Genomic DNA, 18270 nt, shown 5'->3' with positions numbered 1-18270 from the left:
CGACCACACACTCTTGTCTTCGCCGGACATTCACCAGCATGGGGCAGGTCATATCCACAATACTGACATGGTTGTGCCTGTTCTGTTTTTTTAAAACTCTCCTACCATCTTGTGGTCCATTGCGGCTTTTGAGCTGCATTCATCGCTAAGCGTCCCACAGCAAAAGCTTCCTCACCCTTCCCAGGGCGAACTGCTGCATCCATTCGGGCACCTCTACTTTCTGCCAGCTCGTATGCTCTCCCCATGTCCAAAATCTGTGCCAAGATCAAATCAGGATCACGAAGCACCTGCCATCGCAGCTTTCCAGAGCTACATCCCTGTAGAAGTTGGTTTTGCACCATGCCCTCTTCATTTTCCCATCTGCACGTGCTGGCCAGCTGCCTCAGCCTCCCGCAGAATTTATCTAAAGTCTCCTCCCCAGATTGTATTTCTGCACACATGACAAACCTGTCAAAGTCCTGGTTCGCCAAAGGGTAGAAAATGTTCTTTGAGAACATTCTTAACTTCATTGTAGGTTGTTGCTTGCGTGTTCAGAGACTGAAGAATACAGTCCACCTCTGACCCTGCCGAATATAGCATAGTCGCTACCTTGGCATCATCTTCAGTCTCTCCAGTGGCTCTGAAGAACATCTCAAGCTTTTTCACGCATAACAGCCATTTAGGCCCCAGTTTGGAAGGGGGTCCTGATAAGTCAAATTCAGGCATGGGTGCCAATGTTCCTTGCTGCCTCCGAGACGTTTGCGCTGGGGCAACAGCCTCTTCCTGATCCCCCATGTTATCAGACTGCACGAGTGAGCACCTCAACAACAGTATGAGGCCGCAAGTCTGCGGTCCCCTCAGCAAATTCTGGGACCTGGTGTTGTATTCAGGATATCAGGGTTCTTGGATGGCACGTCGAAGCACATAAACCCACTGAAAGGCTTATCTTTCTGTTGCAGAGTAGAATACACATCAAAATGCACCCTGAAGAAACGTTGCCACAGCCATCTGATACTAGACAGCTGTGGAGTGTCCAAAAATTGTCCACAAGTGGCAGAATCGGTGCATGAGCACCCATGAGGGCCGCAACTGTCGTGATTTGAAACAAAATGGCAGCCGCTAGTGCCGCGTCGGAACCGGCACCTTGCAGGCATTGTGACAGGAATATTTGATGATCCGGACTGCAGTCCCAATATTCCACCACCCCCCACACAGGGCCTTTCTCGTCGCCAATGTTGTTTGTCGAAGCCCCAGGCCGCCCAGTCACTCAAGCACGCACCTGTAACTTAAGAATACTCTGATACGTCTTGCTGGTCTGGGGTCCCGGTGGCAACTGGCACGCACGGACTCCCGTTTATTGACCGTGCATGCGCGGCTCATAACGAGGCTTGCGCATGCGCGTTACATAGCGTATTGCGCTACAACTATGATGTCCTCCTCCCACCATGTTCCAGTCCCTCTGATCTCTCACTCCTCCTTTCCACCTCCAATCTTTGTCATCTTACTTTTGTTCTTATTCCTTTTCTATCAATCTTACCTCAAACTTCCCCTCTACGTCTACGTCGACTGTTATCTTCTCTTCCTGCCTTCCTCTCACTCTAATTCCTTTCCTCTTGCTATTCGTCTGTTATAATCTCTCTCTGCTCTTACCACCACTTCTATTCTCCCACTCCCTGTTGCTCTTACTATTCTCCCTCTTCTACTATTCCTACTCCGTTATTTATTCTATCACTATACTGTCCGTCTTCCCTCGCCTTATTCTTCACGACTGTTACAGCTACTTCTATCTCCACTACCAACTACTACTAACTTCCACTACCAGTATATTTTACTCTATCACTATTCCACACGTCTGTACTCCACACATCTGTACTCTCCATGGTGGGCCAGTAGGATGCGGGCATGATATTGACCTTTCCAGAGAATGTTTTATTAAACTATAAGAATAATGCCCATCTATCCCTATTGCCATGAGGGTGTTCCCAGCCTATACAAACAAATAAGGTACTCATCCGTTGTCGCAACTCTCGAAACAAAAAAATAGTCCACTGTCCCAAAAAAAGAATTCTATCTAACCCTACCACTATTCTAACCAAAGGATATGAAGTCAGGAGAATGACCCCCTTCAAAGACTTTCTTCTTCAAAGCAAAGTTCTTTTAATAGAATATTTTTAGATAGTCACTCGTCACCTTCAATACCCAATCTTGTAACCCCTTCAGTAGAGTTTTTGATTTACTCTGTTTTCCCTGGTCAATGTTCAAATTATCTCTTATTCTCTCTTATCCTTTGATCAAGGCGGATATGACTTTTGGACTCCTGTGGTATATACTTTGTTAAGCTGGATAGAGTTTATTAGTAATTAGCATTCTTCCTCTCCTGAGGTAGCTTTCTTGGCTGTTCTCTCATATAGGTTCTAGTGGCTTTCACTTTGCATTCATATGTTTCCCTTTCTGATTTGTTTCATGCTGCACTTGTCTTATGGGATATTTTACCCTCTTCCCAGGTTATTTGTACCCAATGCTTATTTGTCTCTTACAGGGTAACTCTGGATTCTCTTTCTCACATTGTTACTGTTCCATTTTATCACCTTACTATTCCCCATCTCGTCAGTTTCACTGGGATGAGTTTTTGCTGATGTATAACGATTCCCTGGTGGCCTCACGTTTCTCTCGTCCTCCCTGTTACCTCTGGATCGGTAGCCGAATGTCCTCAGGATGAGCGCTCGCTCGGGTTCTTCTCCTTTTCTGCAGTTTGCTCTCTCTTTAACCCTGCTAGCTCTCTGTCTTCTCCTTGATCTGGTTTAGCTGCGGGCCACTTTATACTTCGCTGTCTCTCCAACGTGGTGGTTGGTGTCATTGGATGGGCACACTGTCCACCGTGAAACTGTGGTGGTCCTGCCACCACCAGGATTTGGCTACCCATCTCCTTGTTTCTCCCGTGCAGGGAAACACTGGGCTTCCAGCTTTCAGTCTCGCGTTTGGAATACTTCTGAAAACTGCAGGTCTTTGGCTCAACCTCTCTCAGCTGTGACGCTGTCAGGGGGCTTCCCTGCTTACTCTGTTTCACCCCTCATCGGCATGTTCCCCTTAAAGAGAAAGATCCTCTTTCTTGTTCGTAGTGCCATATTATGGGTTTGTCTTTAACCAAGTCTTGGGATTCCATAATGTTCTTTATATCTGACAATCCCATAAATGCCATTAAGGGGAATGGCCTAGGGAGTTCCTCACAGGAATGGGAGCCCTTGTCCCCAAAGGGGGAGTTTCTCCCGGTGGGGTCCCAATGACTCCTATGGCGGGTCTTGCAGAGCAGGCTCACCTCCCTAGCCTCACATGGGAGGGGGGTCCGCCTTGGGGAGAAGGGACGAATTCCCTGGACTTGTCACATCTCACACACAAGCACTACACAGACCCCCTCTCTACAACAGCCTCCATACTCCTTTAACCTTCTCTGGTCTCTCTGACGTTCTCTTCCACCTCCTTTTCTCACCCAACTTACCCACACTAAACCATTCACACACCACAGTAAATACTCCACTCACTCCCATGACTGGTAACTTCCCCAGGTGAATCACCTACCTTGCTCCAGGGGATGTGTTAGGGGAAAGGCTTGGTATGGGCTGATGATGGCTTGTAAGCCACGCCCCCTTTCTCCAGGCAGTCTTGCAGCAGTTCAACCTGGACCATGTACTAGACCTCGGGGAACCGCAATCCCCCCCCCCACAAATATACCTGCTGACAAAGTGGGTCATCATTGCCTGTATGGAGGCGTTCATTTATAATTAATGTAGATTCCCTGGTGGGCTACTGGAGGTATCCATGAGGCCGTTTGAAATGCCTTTGTAAATCCCTGTTGGTTTAGTGGGATTGATTAAGCCTTTGATCCATAAAATTGAATTCCTGTCAGCTGGAGCCACACTTTCCTTTTCCCGTCGGTGTCCGGTGCAGTTGAGCTTGCCACAGCAAAGCATGACCCTTCACCAGATACATCACGCCACGCAACGCCTCCCTCTGTTTCCGGGATCCTTCACAGTCTCCACCGAGGTCTTCTCTGGCAGGGAAGTCTTCACGGCACTCCTGTGGCCATCCTGAGCCCAGCAGTGCTCCTCTTTGGCAGTGTCACGGCTCCGGCTCTGGCTCCTTGTTGTTGCAAGGACGCTGCCATCTGTTCAGGTAAGCAGGGAGGGGGCCTGCCCACACCCAGACACCATGAACGTTTTGAAGAATAGCAGTTATTGTGTTTAGTAGACAATGCACAATATTGACTGTCAGTCACTTTTGTGCTGGTCACAAATCTTATTGTTTCAATTCATACTAGCAATCAATTGTTGCACACTTTGCTTTCCATGTTGAAATAAATGAGAGAAGGAAGTCTGTTTACAATAGTTCGACTACTATTGGGTGATACATTTCTCTATTCTTCTTAGAATGTTGCCTTTTTGTCCTCTGTAGTGGACTTCCTACCTCGACCAGACGCCCTTGCAGTTAATGCTTAGAAACCAAACCAACAATTGTGTGTACCCTTCACTCAGAATACTGTGCTGTTGCATACCACTGAACCTTTGTTCTCCACTGAGGGAAGGGGGACTATTGTATTGGCCTCATAATGTGTGTCCTCCACTCAAAAAATGCCCTGCTTCTCTCGATCACTAAACCCCTTTTCTCCCCTTTGAGGGAAAGGTGAGTACTGTAATGGCCAAGGGATTAACAGAATACGCAAAACTGGTTTCCTGATTTACTTGTGTTTTTATTTCTAGCACAGCAGAAACAAGGAAGAAGTAAGGCCTCTGGAGGACTCTGTGCATAGTAAAATAAAACGTGGACTCAACTAAATAAACCGTGGTAAGAGTTTGGGAGTACAATAAAAATAATGGTGTTTCATGTGGTTTCCCTATTCTCTTATTGGCCGCAGTCTAGTCCGGATCAGGTCTGTCACCATTTGTGGGTTAATCAGTCACAGATCCTGTGATGTTTAAAGTGTTTCCAGTCACTTCTTTTATTTTTTAGCCACTGAGATCTTTCTTTGTCAGGATGCCGCTGTGATCCTTCTGGGCCTCCTGAGATCTTTCATTGTGAAGTTGATCCCCCAGGATTCACTGCTTCATAGTGCCACCTTCGAGATGCCTTGGGCTGTCTTGGCCAGGCACAGGCATCAGACTCTTAAATGTAGATAGAACCTCATAGGGTAGTATTTTGCTCAGCTCCACGCTGGGCTGCATTGCCCCTGAAGAGCCTTATTGTGGGTGCTATCAGTTCCTTAACAATGCTTTGAACTAATCTCTGCATCCTGTTTCCCTCCCTCGCTTTTCCAACTTTATTTTCCTTCTATGTTCTTTTCCCACCTGTTCTCTATTTCTCTCTTTTACCGCTCCATGCGTTCCACCCACTTGTCCTGCTTCTCTTCCCCTCTATGAAGTTTCTTGCACTCACTTTCTCTCTCTTATGCCCATTCCATGTATGTTCTTGTTTTTTCCACTATTCCTTTAGATACTCTTCCCCCTTGCACTCTCACCCTCATTTGAATTGATGTTCTCCCTCCTCTACTCTCTTGCTCCCTCTAGATGTTTTCACGCTCTTCTTTCTCCTGCCAGGTGTTCGCCTTTCTCTTCTCATTTCAACCCCCTTCCTTTCTCCTCTGCATGTTCTCCCTTCTCTCCCCCCTTTTGCCCGCTCTGTCCTTTTCCTTCTCTCTGGTCTGCCTTCCATCAATTCTCACTCTTCTTGCCTATTGCCAACCTACTCTTAACTCCAACACCATTTCTTGTCATGAGCACTTTTATACTCCTCCCTGACTTGTAAACGGGACATTGGGCCTCATTACGAGTCCGGCGGTAGCCGTGCAGGTTAAACCGGCAGGCTAGCTGCCGGACTCGTGATTTTTCCAGCGCCTGGCTTCCCAGAATTACCAGGGTATTACGACCCCGGCCTTTCAGGGAAGTCAGGCGCAGGAATAATGGTACTCCCCATTCCCATTCGAGTCCCATAGGACTCAATGGGAATGGGGAAGATGGTAGCACCGGCACTACCGTCAAAGTCTGCTAGCGGGTGCCGTTCCTCCCGCCAGGTCAGGCCTGGCAGGCGGCAGGGCATCTGGCCTGGAAACTTGTACTCTGCCGGTCTGGTAACAGCGGTGCCGGTAAGCCTACCGGCACCGTTGTTACCGGACAGGCAAGGTCGTAATGAGGCCCTCTGACTGCCAAATTGGGAGCACCGGAATTGGCAAATGGATTGGGCCTCCCCACTGACTGACTCCTGTTGGAACTACAATTCCTTTATGTGTCTGTTTGAAATTGGCGGGAGACGCATTTCCATGCACCACGTACCACCTCTAGGGCAACCATTCCTAGCTACCAGAGACCTATGGCCTGGCCTCTGTCACAACAGCCTCCTGTAAAGGGGTCAAGAGTAAGACTCGGACACAGTGGCTTCTTAGGTATTGGTTATAAACCTTGACTCAACAAAATAATAAGCTTGAGGGAAATCCTATCTAGCCCTAAACTCTAAGAGGGGTTTCCCTGTCTCAAAACTAAGGCACATCTGTGTCAGTATACTAATCAAAAGAGCGTCCTAGTCCAAACCCTAAACTGACCCTTACTCTCTAAACTCAATATAATGTGCACAAGGGGATTTCTGCGAGCTATACCCTTATAGCTTTTCCTAAGAGTTCCAAAAACAGAAAGATTTAAGGTGTAGAAAAGAAAGGAATAAAGTTCCACCAGGAAAAGGGTCTGCCTCCCCCGAGATTTCTGCAGGTAATTGAAAGGTCATTTTATCACAGTTCGCGATTGTCTCAAGAGGCATGAACCTTGAGCTTCATTTAAACACAGTTTTCTCCAGTGTTCAGATTCTCATCCTCTACATTTCCATTGACTTTAAAGGGGCATGGTCCGCCCCTTTTACATTGTTATTCTTCCTTATACCCCTGGTATACTCTCCTGTCAGGGTATTCCCCACTTTCTCAGCAATCCTCCAAGAAGGGGTATGATTCTTCCCTTTAATATTAGTTTCTCACAGTTTCACAATTTCACAATCCTGTTTTACTCTCCTGCCAGGATGTCGCACCACTATTCCACAAAGTCAATTTTGTTTCTCTTCCCACTTTCGGTTTACTCTCCTGCCATGGTATCACATTAATGAGTCTCTTTATTTCTCTTTCTTGGATGTGCGTCACAGACTCACGGTTTGCCTGGTTCACTAAGCTGCCAGGGATTTTACGATTTACTAACTTTTCCTCTTATCCATGAAAGAATATTTGTCCAATACTGGGTCACTAACCCTTGCTTAGCACAGTTTGTTTCAATATTCACTCTTCCTTTCAAACATTGGCTCTTTGCCCTTTTTCCAATACTATTTGCATTCACATTAATTTCTCTTTTGAGGCGTTGGGTCATCGACCATTTGGGATTATTCACAAATGTTTCAATTTCTTCAAGGGCTTCACTTTGCCTCTCTCGTGATGTTTTTGTGACATGGCATACCTTTTCAGGTGCCCTGATAACCCATCCGCTTTCCCTGGGCTTACTGAACAGTTTGTGTCTCTTTCGTCTCTCCGTCTGTCCTCTTCGATTTTCTGACTCGGCGTGTATCCCGTTAGCTGGTTAGCCCTCGCTTTGCCTTCCTCTGCTGTGCACAGCTCTCACTGCTTCAGTCTCAAGATGGGAGCGTCATTTCTTCCAGCTTCTCTGCACACCATTCTGGGTAGCCGTAATACTGCTTCTTACGATTTGCTAGTTTCCAGCATTCTGACCAGATTCAGAAAAAGTTACCAAACAACTCTGTCTCTGCCTCTTTCTCAATTGTCTGTCAAGCTGTGGCAGTTTTAAACATCCTGGCATTGCTGAACAGTTTCCATAGACTAGACTGCAGTGTTGGTTTACTCCTTCTGGTCATCTTCATTGCTCTCTTCCTCGTCTCAGTACTAAAAGGGGGGGGGTGCAAATACAGTGATTAACTGGGAATACCTGAATGTTCTTCATCTACATTACAATAAGCCATATAGGTATGTTGTAAAGGTACCTGGATGTCATTAGAAATGGCTGCAAGATTATTTCAGTCCAGTATTTTCTTGCCCCTCTGGAGTGTGTCTTCCCACATGTGGTCATCATGCAGATAGCCATCCCCAGTTAGGTAGCTTCTGTCTTTCCCTGGCCAAGCAAGAGAAGCTCCTCTCCAGGGAAACAGTGACAATGTTGCTAGATTCGTCACACTCCCCTGTGACATGTTTTGACCAGGTACTTTGCTTGATTGATTGATATTTTATTTCTATCGCGCTCGTACACGTGTTTCAGAGCGCAACACTTAGTAATATATGACATTTTTTCCTTGTTTGTGTAGCTTTTGGTACCATAGTCGTGTAATGGCTTTCAAATCTGACTTTGAGAACGGCAATTGCTTTGCTTATTTTTGGGTGCCTGAACCTACTTTTTTTGTGATTGGAAGACAAAGATTAGAGAGTACCTGGAGCTCTTTCAAAATCTGACACAGTATTGGGATGGTGTCAAAAGCTGTCTGTAAGTCTATAAAAGTGAGATATATTGCTTGAGACATCAATTGCACAAACCTCTGCAGAATTAGATATCATCGGAATGGTCTGTTCTATTGTAGAGGCTCCTTTGTGAAATCCTGCCTAGGCTATTCAGAGTATATTAAGTCTGTCAATTCTTCAAATAGATGCAACAGAATTTTACAATATATTTTAGCCAGAGAGTCAAATGGAAACATCTGTCTTTAGTTCAAAGGCAGTTCGCGGTCACCCTTTTTGTATATTGGTATTGTAGTTGTGCCCCCTCCAACTATGCGGGGTGGGAGAACTGACTATTAACCTCATTAAAAAACTTTGTTAAGAAGGGGATCCATATTTCCACATTGCTCTTAAAAAGGTCTGAGGGGGATCAACTTGGGTCTGGGGGCTTGGCCAGAATGTTGTGAGCCAATTGCCCTCTCAACTTCAGAAGTAGAGAAAGCCAGGCTATCGTTTGTGCGAGGTAAATACCTATGGTTCTTGAGCGCTTTCCGTTGAGAAATGGAGGGGAATTTCTCTGTATAATACAAAGACTGGAAGTAGTTGTGCCAGACATGGGGAATATTGTTGGTTATACAATCACTCTCTGGTCTCACTCCGGATCATACAAGAGGCCACCATTCTTTGCTGTTATGTGTATTGGCTGCATCTAAAGGGGAAACCCAGAGAGCATAGTTAAACTTCGCTTTCTTCCTAGCTATTAGAGTTGTGTAGTCTATTCTTTTATTTGTGACTCTTTTTGGGTTTATTTTTCGGTTGGGTTCAGTGCTTGCAAGAGGGCCAATTTTGCTTCTCTGTACTGCAATGTGTGTATTTAAATTGTACTCCTCAGTTTGAAGCACTTACCACCACAGGTTAATACACCTTTGTAGGTCACCTTTCTTGTATATAAATATTTTTTTCAGTTGGTTTTGTGCTGTCCCTTGGACATGTTCCACTATTTCTACACCCTCCTAAATTGGCTCACCACTTGTTCTCATTTTTATTCGAATGTACAGGCACCATTCGTGGGAATGCCTCGCCATCTGGTAATCTGTTATTGTAAGTAATTTCTGATCGAAGTTGACATCCCTGTTCTTCAAATAAATACAAATTAAAAGGGATATGGTCAGTGGTATTTTTAAACTTTGGTGTTTTGATGTTTAAGATTACATATTTATTTTGCTGTTTCTGTTTTGCTTTTGCTGGCATCCTTACACGTAGTTTTCACTCCATAGGTCTAGAGGTGGCCCACACATTGACATATTATACTTCTCAGATCATTCTTCATTTTATTTTTTTATTTTGTTAGGTCTTGACTAAAGTGATTTGCCCCGGGCAGGGGTTTGCAACCAGCTCTTCTGTTTTTGACTTCGACTGGGGCTGGGGCTAGAGCCTGTTTCTAAAAAGCCCATTCTGAGAATTTTCGGCTAGCTCCTGCGCACAGCGACTACGCCCGTGCATACGGCACCCATCCATCGGTCCCTTTCTCTACGTCGGACGGAACCAACCGATACAGCAGCACTAAGTTGCGCATAGATTCTCTTTTTTATTCTTCTCCGTGTCACATGCCCAACGGGTGCAAGTACTGTGGGTTGTCCATGGAGCTTTTCTTCTGCTGACCCACACATTTAGGGTGGTCACATGCCTGGTACTCCAGTGACGTGTGTGGTGCACTCTCGGGATGCATTCTCATTCAGAGCCTTCCAGGGTGGGAGGAGTTGGCGAGCCACCTCCGTGAGACCTAGAAGACTGTCATGTCAAAAGCCAAGGAAAGGTAAGGAAACTTCTTCTCAAGGGTACCTAATGTGGGGGACACCCTGCTGGGGTTTCACCCGCGTGGGAGGGGTTGTATACATCACTAGAACGGACTATGGTCCTGGAAGAGGCTTGCAGCATATCTTTGCTCAATGCACCTGTGAGTCACCAAGACGGGAGGAAGACGCTCGTCTCCAGCTGGGCCCAACATTTGGACCCCGAACTAAGCAGCACAGGTATGGGAGGGAAGACACGACTAGCTGTCACTGGCATACAAGCCACTGCACCCGTTGCCAGTAGCTGGATCCCAGGAGGGCAGGTCACACCGTTTGCAGTGTCAAGGTTAGTCATTGTGCTGATTCACAAGAAACATGAAAAGATATTCATCTGTCCTGTGCACAAATTGAAGGGCTCACTGGGAGCTTTGAGTGGATCAGGTGTGCAGAGAACCAAACAGGCAAGACTGACACCGGTCTCCTGTTGGTGGAGTGGCTGGGAGTGGAGCCAGAGGAATCCCCTGATTCTGCTAAAACGGCATTGCGCATGCATGTAAAGAGGATGGGGAAACCGTGCAGGAGGCATGTTTCAGCCGTAGAAGGACGAGCAGTGGCCAAGGGCCCAGATTATCCACAATATTCAGTGCTGAGAATATTGCCATTCCACCAACAGTACTGGCCACCTCAGCACCTCCCAGAATTACTCAAACAGGAGCTGCACAGCTTTGAATCATGGGTGCACTGGTCATCGCTCATCAGGAAGCTGTATATGGCAACACCAAGTAGGGGACTACCGTAAACGCCCACAAGTCCACTTATAGAGGGATCTTCCAGACAGCCAGTCCACTCTGGACAGCCAGACCCAACAAGGCTGTTGGATCCCAAAGAACAACCACCCACTGAACTGCCAGAGTCTGCTCACCTTGAGGAAGAGGGACATGATGACATGCCTCTGTCAATATGTGTATTTCACAAGAAAGTAGGAGGACATTGTGGAATTTCTGGAACTGGCCATCCAAGAGGCTCTGTCTTATACTGTGGTTTTGGCTGAGGTCCTCACAAACAGGCCAGAAAAAACTGGGATCCCTCAACAACCAGAAATTCTAGCTGAGGCAAAGAAAAACTGGATGAAGCCTTGCAATGTACGTCCCATAAGTAAGACATTGGATGCCCTTTACAGCCTGACTCCTTCCAAAACGCTCTGTATCTGCACCAATCCACTGCATTACTTGGCTGTGTTTCAGCTGCTCTGTTGCAGGTCAGTGTGCCTACCACCAGTGGTATATGGTCTGGAACCCCCGTCTCTTACCCTTTCAGGCTAGGAGGAGACTGCACTTGACACGGATGGAAAAAAGATCTACATAAACAGTGCACTACAACAAAGACGGGCAAACCCTGACACCATACTAGGGGTGTGCAATAATCTAATCTATGTAGAGATGCAAGAGTTTGCATCCGATCAAAATGGAGACAGGCAGCAACATTTTTTTTCAGGCATTCGGGAGGTTACTATGGTTACCCCTGACAGTCAGCCGCCGGGCACGGAAACACCCGAGCGAGAGGAATGCGAATGGGCCTGGATTTTCGCAGAGTTGCCGCTATCCAGCCACACAAGTTCTTCAAAGAATCTGCTACCAAACTTACATAGGTCATACATTCTTTTCTTTTGTAGTCTCTAAACCTCCTCAAGTATTGGGCAGGTGTCTTCCCAAACTTGAGGATCAGAGATTGCTTCAGTGTTACAAAGTCTAATCTATCAGCCTTTGACATTTCCATAATGGCACTGCAGCGAGAATGGGGCAGTCTGCTGATCACCCATGCAATCCTGTCAGCATCACTCACTCCTTTTACCTCACATGAATACTCAAAATGTACAAACCAGTCAAGAGATCTTTAGGAAACCTAGTGAAGAGAACCCAGAACCATCTCCAAATCTTCTGGAAGAACCTTGTGAAGCCTGAATCTTGGCAAGCTCCAGCTGGTGATCCCTGTCTTACTCCCTTTCAACCCTCACAATTTCCAAGTTGGTCATTTCAAACTCAAGCTCTTTCTCTTTGAGCCTAAGTGTGTCTCTTTTCAAATTGAACAATGCCTCAGCATTTGAGGTCACAGCCAGAATTCCAGAGGATGCACTTTCCTCCTCCTCATCCTCATCAGTAGCCACTGTAGTGGCAGCAATTACATTATTGGTGCTGGGTCCAACCCCAGCTCCACTATGAGGACCATTTGTCAAGTTAGGCACAACCTTGTTTCTCTCAAAGTCCAGAATTTTGACAACTAACTCCGCTTTAGTGGCAGAGACTGTCAAACCCCTTTCAGCACACAGCTTTCTCAACTGATCCACCTTTGAGGCACTCTGTGATTGTCTCCATTATATTTAGTACAGTACATGACTTCTATCTACGTTCTGGGTAAGTATTATCTGGACACAACACCAGTGATCTACACTCTGGTACCCAATACCGATCCTTTTCACAAAACACCCAGATGTTATGTGTAGAGGGTCATCCCACCGCTGTACACCAATTTGTTAGGACTGATTTTCTATACTCCGGCCTGGTGGACAGATGTATTGAAGGCCAACCTATACTGTGACAGGAACATCTCTGGGAAGCTGTAGCCAAACCAATTTAGGTAGCAGTGACAGGTGGTCTTGGCTAAGTTCTTCCGAGGTGGTGAGCTAGTAAGGGGTCCACAATGAGGTCACACAATGGGAATCACAGATTACACTTAGACAGGATGTATACAAATACAGTTATTTATGTATGGCCAAAACACACTATAGAAAAATGACTACAAGCAAGTAGACATATCACACAACACTATCAAACTAAATATATATATATATATACTTTCACTTTGGTATAGGGCATAATACAAATCAGAAACTCCTGTAAAGGAAAGGTTAGCCAAGTATAAATGCACAAAAAGGTCCACAGAGATGATCCCTAACTAAAATTGTCCAGCCCTAAGTTGCCTGGGGCCTTTGCCTAATAGTTCAGGATACAGTTCCACAGAACGTAGGATGCAGGAGAAAATGCAGGTAGGGTCTCTGGGTTCCAGTGAAGGGTTCTTAGGGTTAGGGTTCAAGTTAGACTAAGGCCCAAAAGGAACCCCAACAGTCAGATGTCTTGCACAAGCAAGCAATATCAAAGCCAAAAGTGTTAGAAATAAACTTTATTATAAACCCATAGACTTATAATGGGACTATAGGGGTAGGTTAGAAACCCTGTAACTTACCCCTGTTTCTGATTCTTCCGGAGTCTTGGCATAACAAAGGAAGAGCATCCGCCGAAAGCCACAGTCCTCGATTCCCAAGAGTTGCAGGTTCGAGCTGATCTCCGGTTGGAGTCTTTTACTGTTGCAAGGACTCTCGCTGGAAGAATGCAGAAAAACTCGATGTAGCACCCCTCTCACAACTGGACTCAAGTCACGTAAGCAATTTTCAGACGGTGGTCACTACGCACTACGACGTAAAAAAGGACTCAGCAGCTGTGGTCTGACTTTCCCTCCTATCTCGGGTCCTCTTGATGCTAGGACACCAACATTTCACAGGAGGCAGTCCTGCAGTGAGGATGCCCCAGGTTTCAGGCCGAAACTCGGTACGGTGACGAAAGCAGCAAGACAGCCCAAAAACGAAGCTGGTCAGCCACAGGACGGTCCCAGGGCACTTCTGAAGGTTTCCTTTGAGAGGGCACCGAGCAGACATCAGGACTGGATGGTCCCTCCACTCTAAGGGTCATAGCTCCTTCGCAAGACTACTAGAGATCAAGAGCAAGCAAGACACGGCTACTCCAGGACAGCAGCAGAAGTTGGTTGCCAGGGCTCATTCAGTCGGGTCTCAGGTTTCTTCGCAGGTCTCACAGCTGGATAGGATACTTGGCTCCTTCAGGTTTCTCCAGGATCGCTGAAGAATGGGTGCAGGAGTCCTCTTCCTATCCTAAAAGCCACGGAAGAGCTGAAACTCCCAGTAGCCAATAGCAGGACTTGCCCACAAACACATCCCACCAATGGTCCAATAAGGACCACTGGTGGTAACATTCATGCACACCACTCAGACACACTGAAACCAGTTTGTTGATTGGAGTCAGACAGACCAAGCACACATCCTGCCAGCAAACACACACAGCCCTCCAGTAGCCCGCCAAAAGCTCCTGCTTTCCTGACTGGAATCCTGATAAGGATTTTCCTGGCCTCTGAGCGGGTGCAGGGGTTTTCATGGCACACTATTTTGCCCCATTCATTTGGCTCGGGCACCTTTTCTTCAGATGTCATGTCCCCCCCAACATTTTCGGCAAATTTACTCCACTGCCAGGAAGAAGGCTAAAAGGCAAGATGTTTAAAGAACAGATGAAAAAAATCTCGTGGCGCAGCCATGTTTGACCAGTAGCCACAGTTAGTAGCCAAACGTGGTAAACGCAGTAAAGGTAAAACGAAAAACACAAAAAATGGGGAAAAGTCACTGCTGCCACCAGCCTATCCTTTTAGCACACCTAAAGTAACCAAAAAGTCTCTGAGAGTTAGTCTAGGGCAAAACAAAAATGCACCCCATTGTACTGCAGTGTAAGCTGCTATGCACAATCATAAGAAGTTACCAAAAATAATACAAAAGTAACCAAAAGAAGTAACAAAGTAACATGACTAAAGGAAACAGTGTTTCCCAGTACTGATAGGCTGAAGGACATATCCGTTTCCCCGTGACATATGAACAAAGGCAACTGTAGTGAAGCTTAAGGCTTCACTGAAATGTAAAAAGTACAGGTGCAGTAAAGAGAAATCTTTCCTAACACAAAGGTATTCTTGTCTAATGGGAACTAGCCTATTCACAATTAAGCATCTATTTCCCATTAGAGAAACAGACCTCCAACCTAGAGAAACAGAAAGATCCTCTCGTCTAATGGGTACTATCCTATTCACAATGAAGCATCTATTTTCCATTAGAGAAACAAACGTCCAGCCCGGAGAATCAGAAAGGTCCTCTTGTCTAATGGTAACCAGCCTATTCACAATGAAGCATCTATTTCCCATTAGAGAATTGGACCTGCAATCTGGGGAAGCAGAAAGGTCCTCTCGTCTAAAGGGAACTAGCCTATTCAAAATGAAGCATCTATTTCCCATTAGAGAAACGGACCTCCAAACTGGAGAACCAGAAAGGTCCTCTCGTCTAATGGGAACTAGCCTATTCACAATGAAGAATCTTTTTCCCATAACAAAAATGGCCCTCCAACCTGGAGAAGCAGAAAGGTCCTCTCATCTAATGGGAATTGGCCTATTCACAATGAAGCATCTATTTCCCATTAGGGAAACAGACCACTAACCGAAGGAGACGCAAAGGTCCTCTCGTCTGATGGGAACTAGCCTATTCACAATGAAGAATCTATTTCCCATTAGAGAACTGGACCCCTAACCTAAGGAGATGCACATCTAATGCGAACTAGCCTATTCACAATGAAGCATTTATTTCCAATTAGAGAAACAGACCTCCAACCTGGAGCAGCAGAAAGGGTCTCTCATCTAATGGGAACTAGCTTATTCACAATGAAGCATTCATTTCCAATTAGAGAAACAGACCTCCAACCTGGAGAAGAAGAAATGTTCTCTCACCTATTAGGAACTAGCCTATTCACAATGAAGCATCTATTTCCCATCAGAGAAACGGCCCTCCAAACTTGAGAAGCAGAAAGGTCCTCTTGTCTAATTGGAACTAGCCTATTCAAAATGAAACATCTATTTCCCATTAGAGAAACTGACCCCTAACCCAAGGAGATGCAAAGGTCCTCTCGCCTAATGAGAAGTAGCCTATTCATAATGAAACATCTATTTCCCATTACAGAAACTGACCTCCAACCTGGAGAAGCAGAAAAGTCCTCTTGTGTAATGGAATTAGCCTATTCAAAATAAAGCATCTATTTCCCATTAGAGAAACAGACCTCCAAACTGGAGAACCAGAGAGGTCCTCTCGTCTAATGGGAACTAGCCTATTAACAATGAAACATCTATTTCCCATTAGAGAAACGGACCTCCAAGCTGGAAAAGCAGAAATCTCTTCTCGTCCAATGGGAATTAGCCAATTCACAATTAATTATCTATTTCCCATTAGAGAAACAGAACTCCAACCTGGAGAAGCAGAAAGGTCCTCTCGTCTAATGAGAACTATCCTGTTCAGAATGGAGCATCTATTTCCCATTAGAGAAACGGACCACCAACCCAAGGAGACGCAAAGGTCCTCTCCTCTCCTCTAATGGGAACTAGCCTATTCACAATGAAGCATCTATTTGCCTTTAGAGAAACGGACCCCTAACCTAAGGAGATAAAAAGGTCCCCTCGTCTAATGGGAACTAGCCTATTCACAATGAAGAATCTATTTCTCATTAGAGAAATGGACCCCTAACCTAAGGATATGCACATCTAATGGGAACTAGCCTCGTCACAATTAAGCTTCTATTTCCCTATAGAGAACGGATCTCCAACCTGGAGAAGCAGAAATCTCCTCTCGTCTATTGGGAATTAGCCTATTTACAATTAAGCATTGATTCCCCATTAGAGAAACAGACCCCTAACCCAAGCAGACGCAAAGGTCTACTGGGAACTAGCCTATTCACAATGAAGCATCTATTTACCATTAGAGAAAAGAACTCCTAACCCAAGCAGACACAAAGGTCCTCTCGTCTAATGGGAACTAGGCTATTGACAATGAAGCAATTATTTCCACTTAGAGAAACAGACCTCCAACCTGGAGAAGAAGAAAGGTCCTCGCGTCTAATGGTAACTAGCCTATTCACAAGGAAGCATCAATTTTCCATTAGAGAAACAAACGTCCAGCCCAGAGAATCAGAAAGGTCCTCTCTTCTAATGGGAACCAGCCTATTCACAATAAAGCATCTATTTTCCATTACAGAAATGGACCTCCAACCTTGAGAAGCAGAAATGGAAACTAGCCTATTCAAAATGAAACATCTATTTCCCTTTAGAGAAATGGACCCCTAACTCAAGGAGATACAAAGGTCCTCCCGTCTAATGGGAACTAGCTTATTCAAAATAAAAAATTTATTTCCCATTAGAGAAACAGACGTCCAAACTGGTGAACCAGAAAGGTCCTCTTGTCTAATGGGAACTAGCCTGTTAACAATGAAACATCTATTTCCCATTAGAGAAACGGACCTTCAACCTGGAAAAGCAGAAATCTCCTCTTATCTAATGGGAATTAGCCTATTCACAATTAATTATCTATTTCCCATTAGAGAAACAGAACTTCAACCTGGAGAAGCAGAAAACTCCTCTTGTGTAATGGGAACTAGCCTATTCACAATGAAGTATCTATTTCTCATTAGTGAAACGGACCTCCAACCTGGAGAAGCAGAAAGGTCCTCTCGTCTAATGAGAACTATCCTGTTCAGAATGAAGCATCTATTTCCCATTAGAGAAACAGATCACTAACCCAAGGAGACGCAAAGGTCCTCTCCTCTCCTCTAATGGCACTAGCCTATTCACAATGAAGGCTCTATTTCCCTTTAGAGAAACGGACCCCTAACCTAAGGAGATGCAAAGGTCCCCTCGTCTAATGGGAACTAGCCTATTCACAATGAAGCATCTATGTCCCATTAGAGAAAAAGACCTCCGACCTGGATAATCAGAAATCTCCTCTTGTCTAATGGGAACTAGCCTATTCAGAATGAAGCATCTATTTCCCATTAGAGAAACAGACCCCTAACCCAAGGAGATGCAAAGGTCCTCTTGTCTAATTGGAACTAGCCTATTCACAATGAAGCATCTATTTCCCATTAGAGAAACAGACGGCCAACCTCGAGAAGCAGAAAAGTCCTCTTGTCTAATGTGAACTAGCCTATTCACAAAGAAGCATCTATTTCCCATTAGAGAAACGGACCCCTAACCCAAGGAGATGCAAAGATCCTCTTGTCTAATTGGAACTAGCCAATTCACAATGAAGCATCTATTTCCCATTATAGAAACGGACCTCCAACCTTGAGAAACAGAAAAGTCCTCTCATCTAATGAAAACTAGCCTATTCACAATAAAACA

This window comes from Ambystoma mexicanum, chromosome 1p (genome assembly GCF_040938575.1).
Source record: "Ambystoma mexicanum isolate Mex_15411 chromosome 1p, UKY_AmexF1_1, whole genome shotgun sequence".
NCBI lineage: Eukaryota > Metazoa > Chordata > Amphibia > Caudata > Ambystomatidae > Ambystoma > Ambystoma mexicanum.
This window is presented reverse-complemented; position numbering follows the sequence as displayed.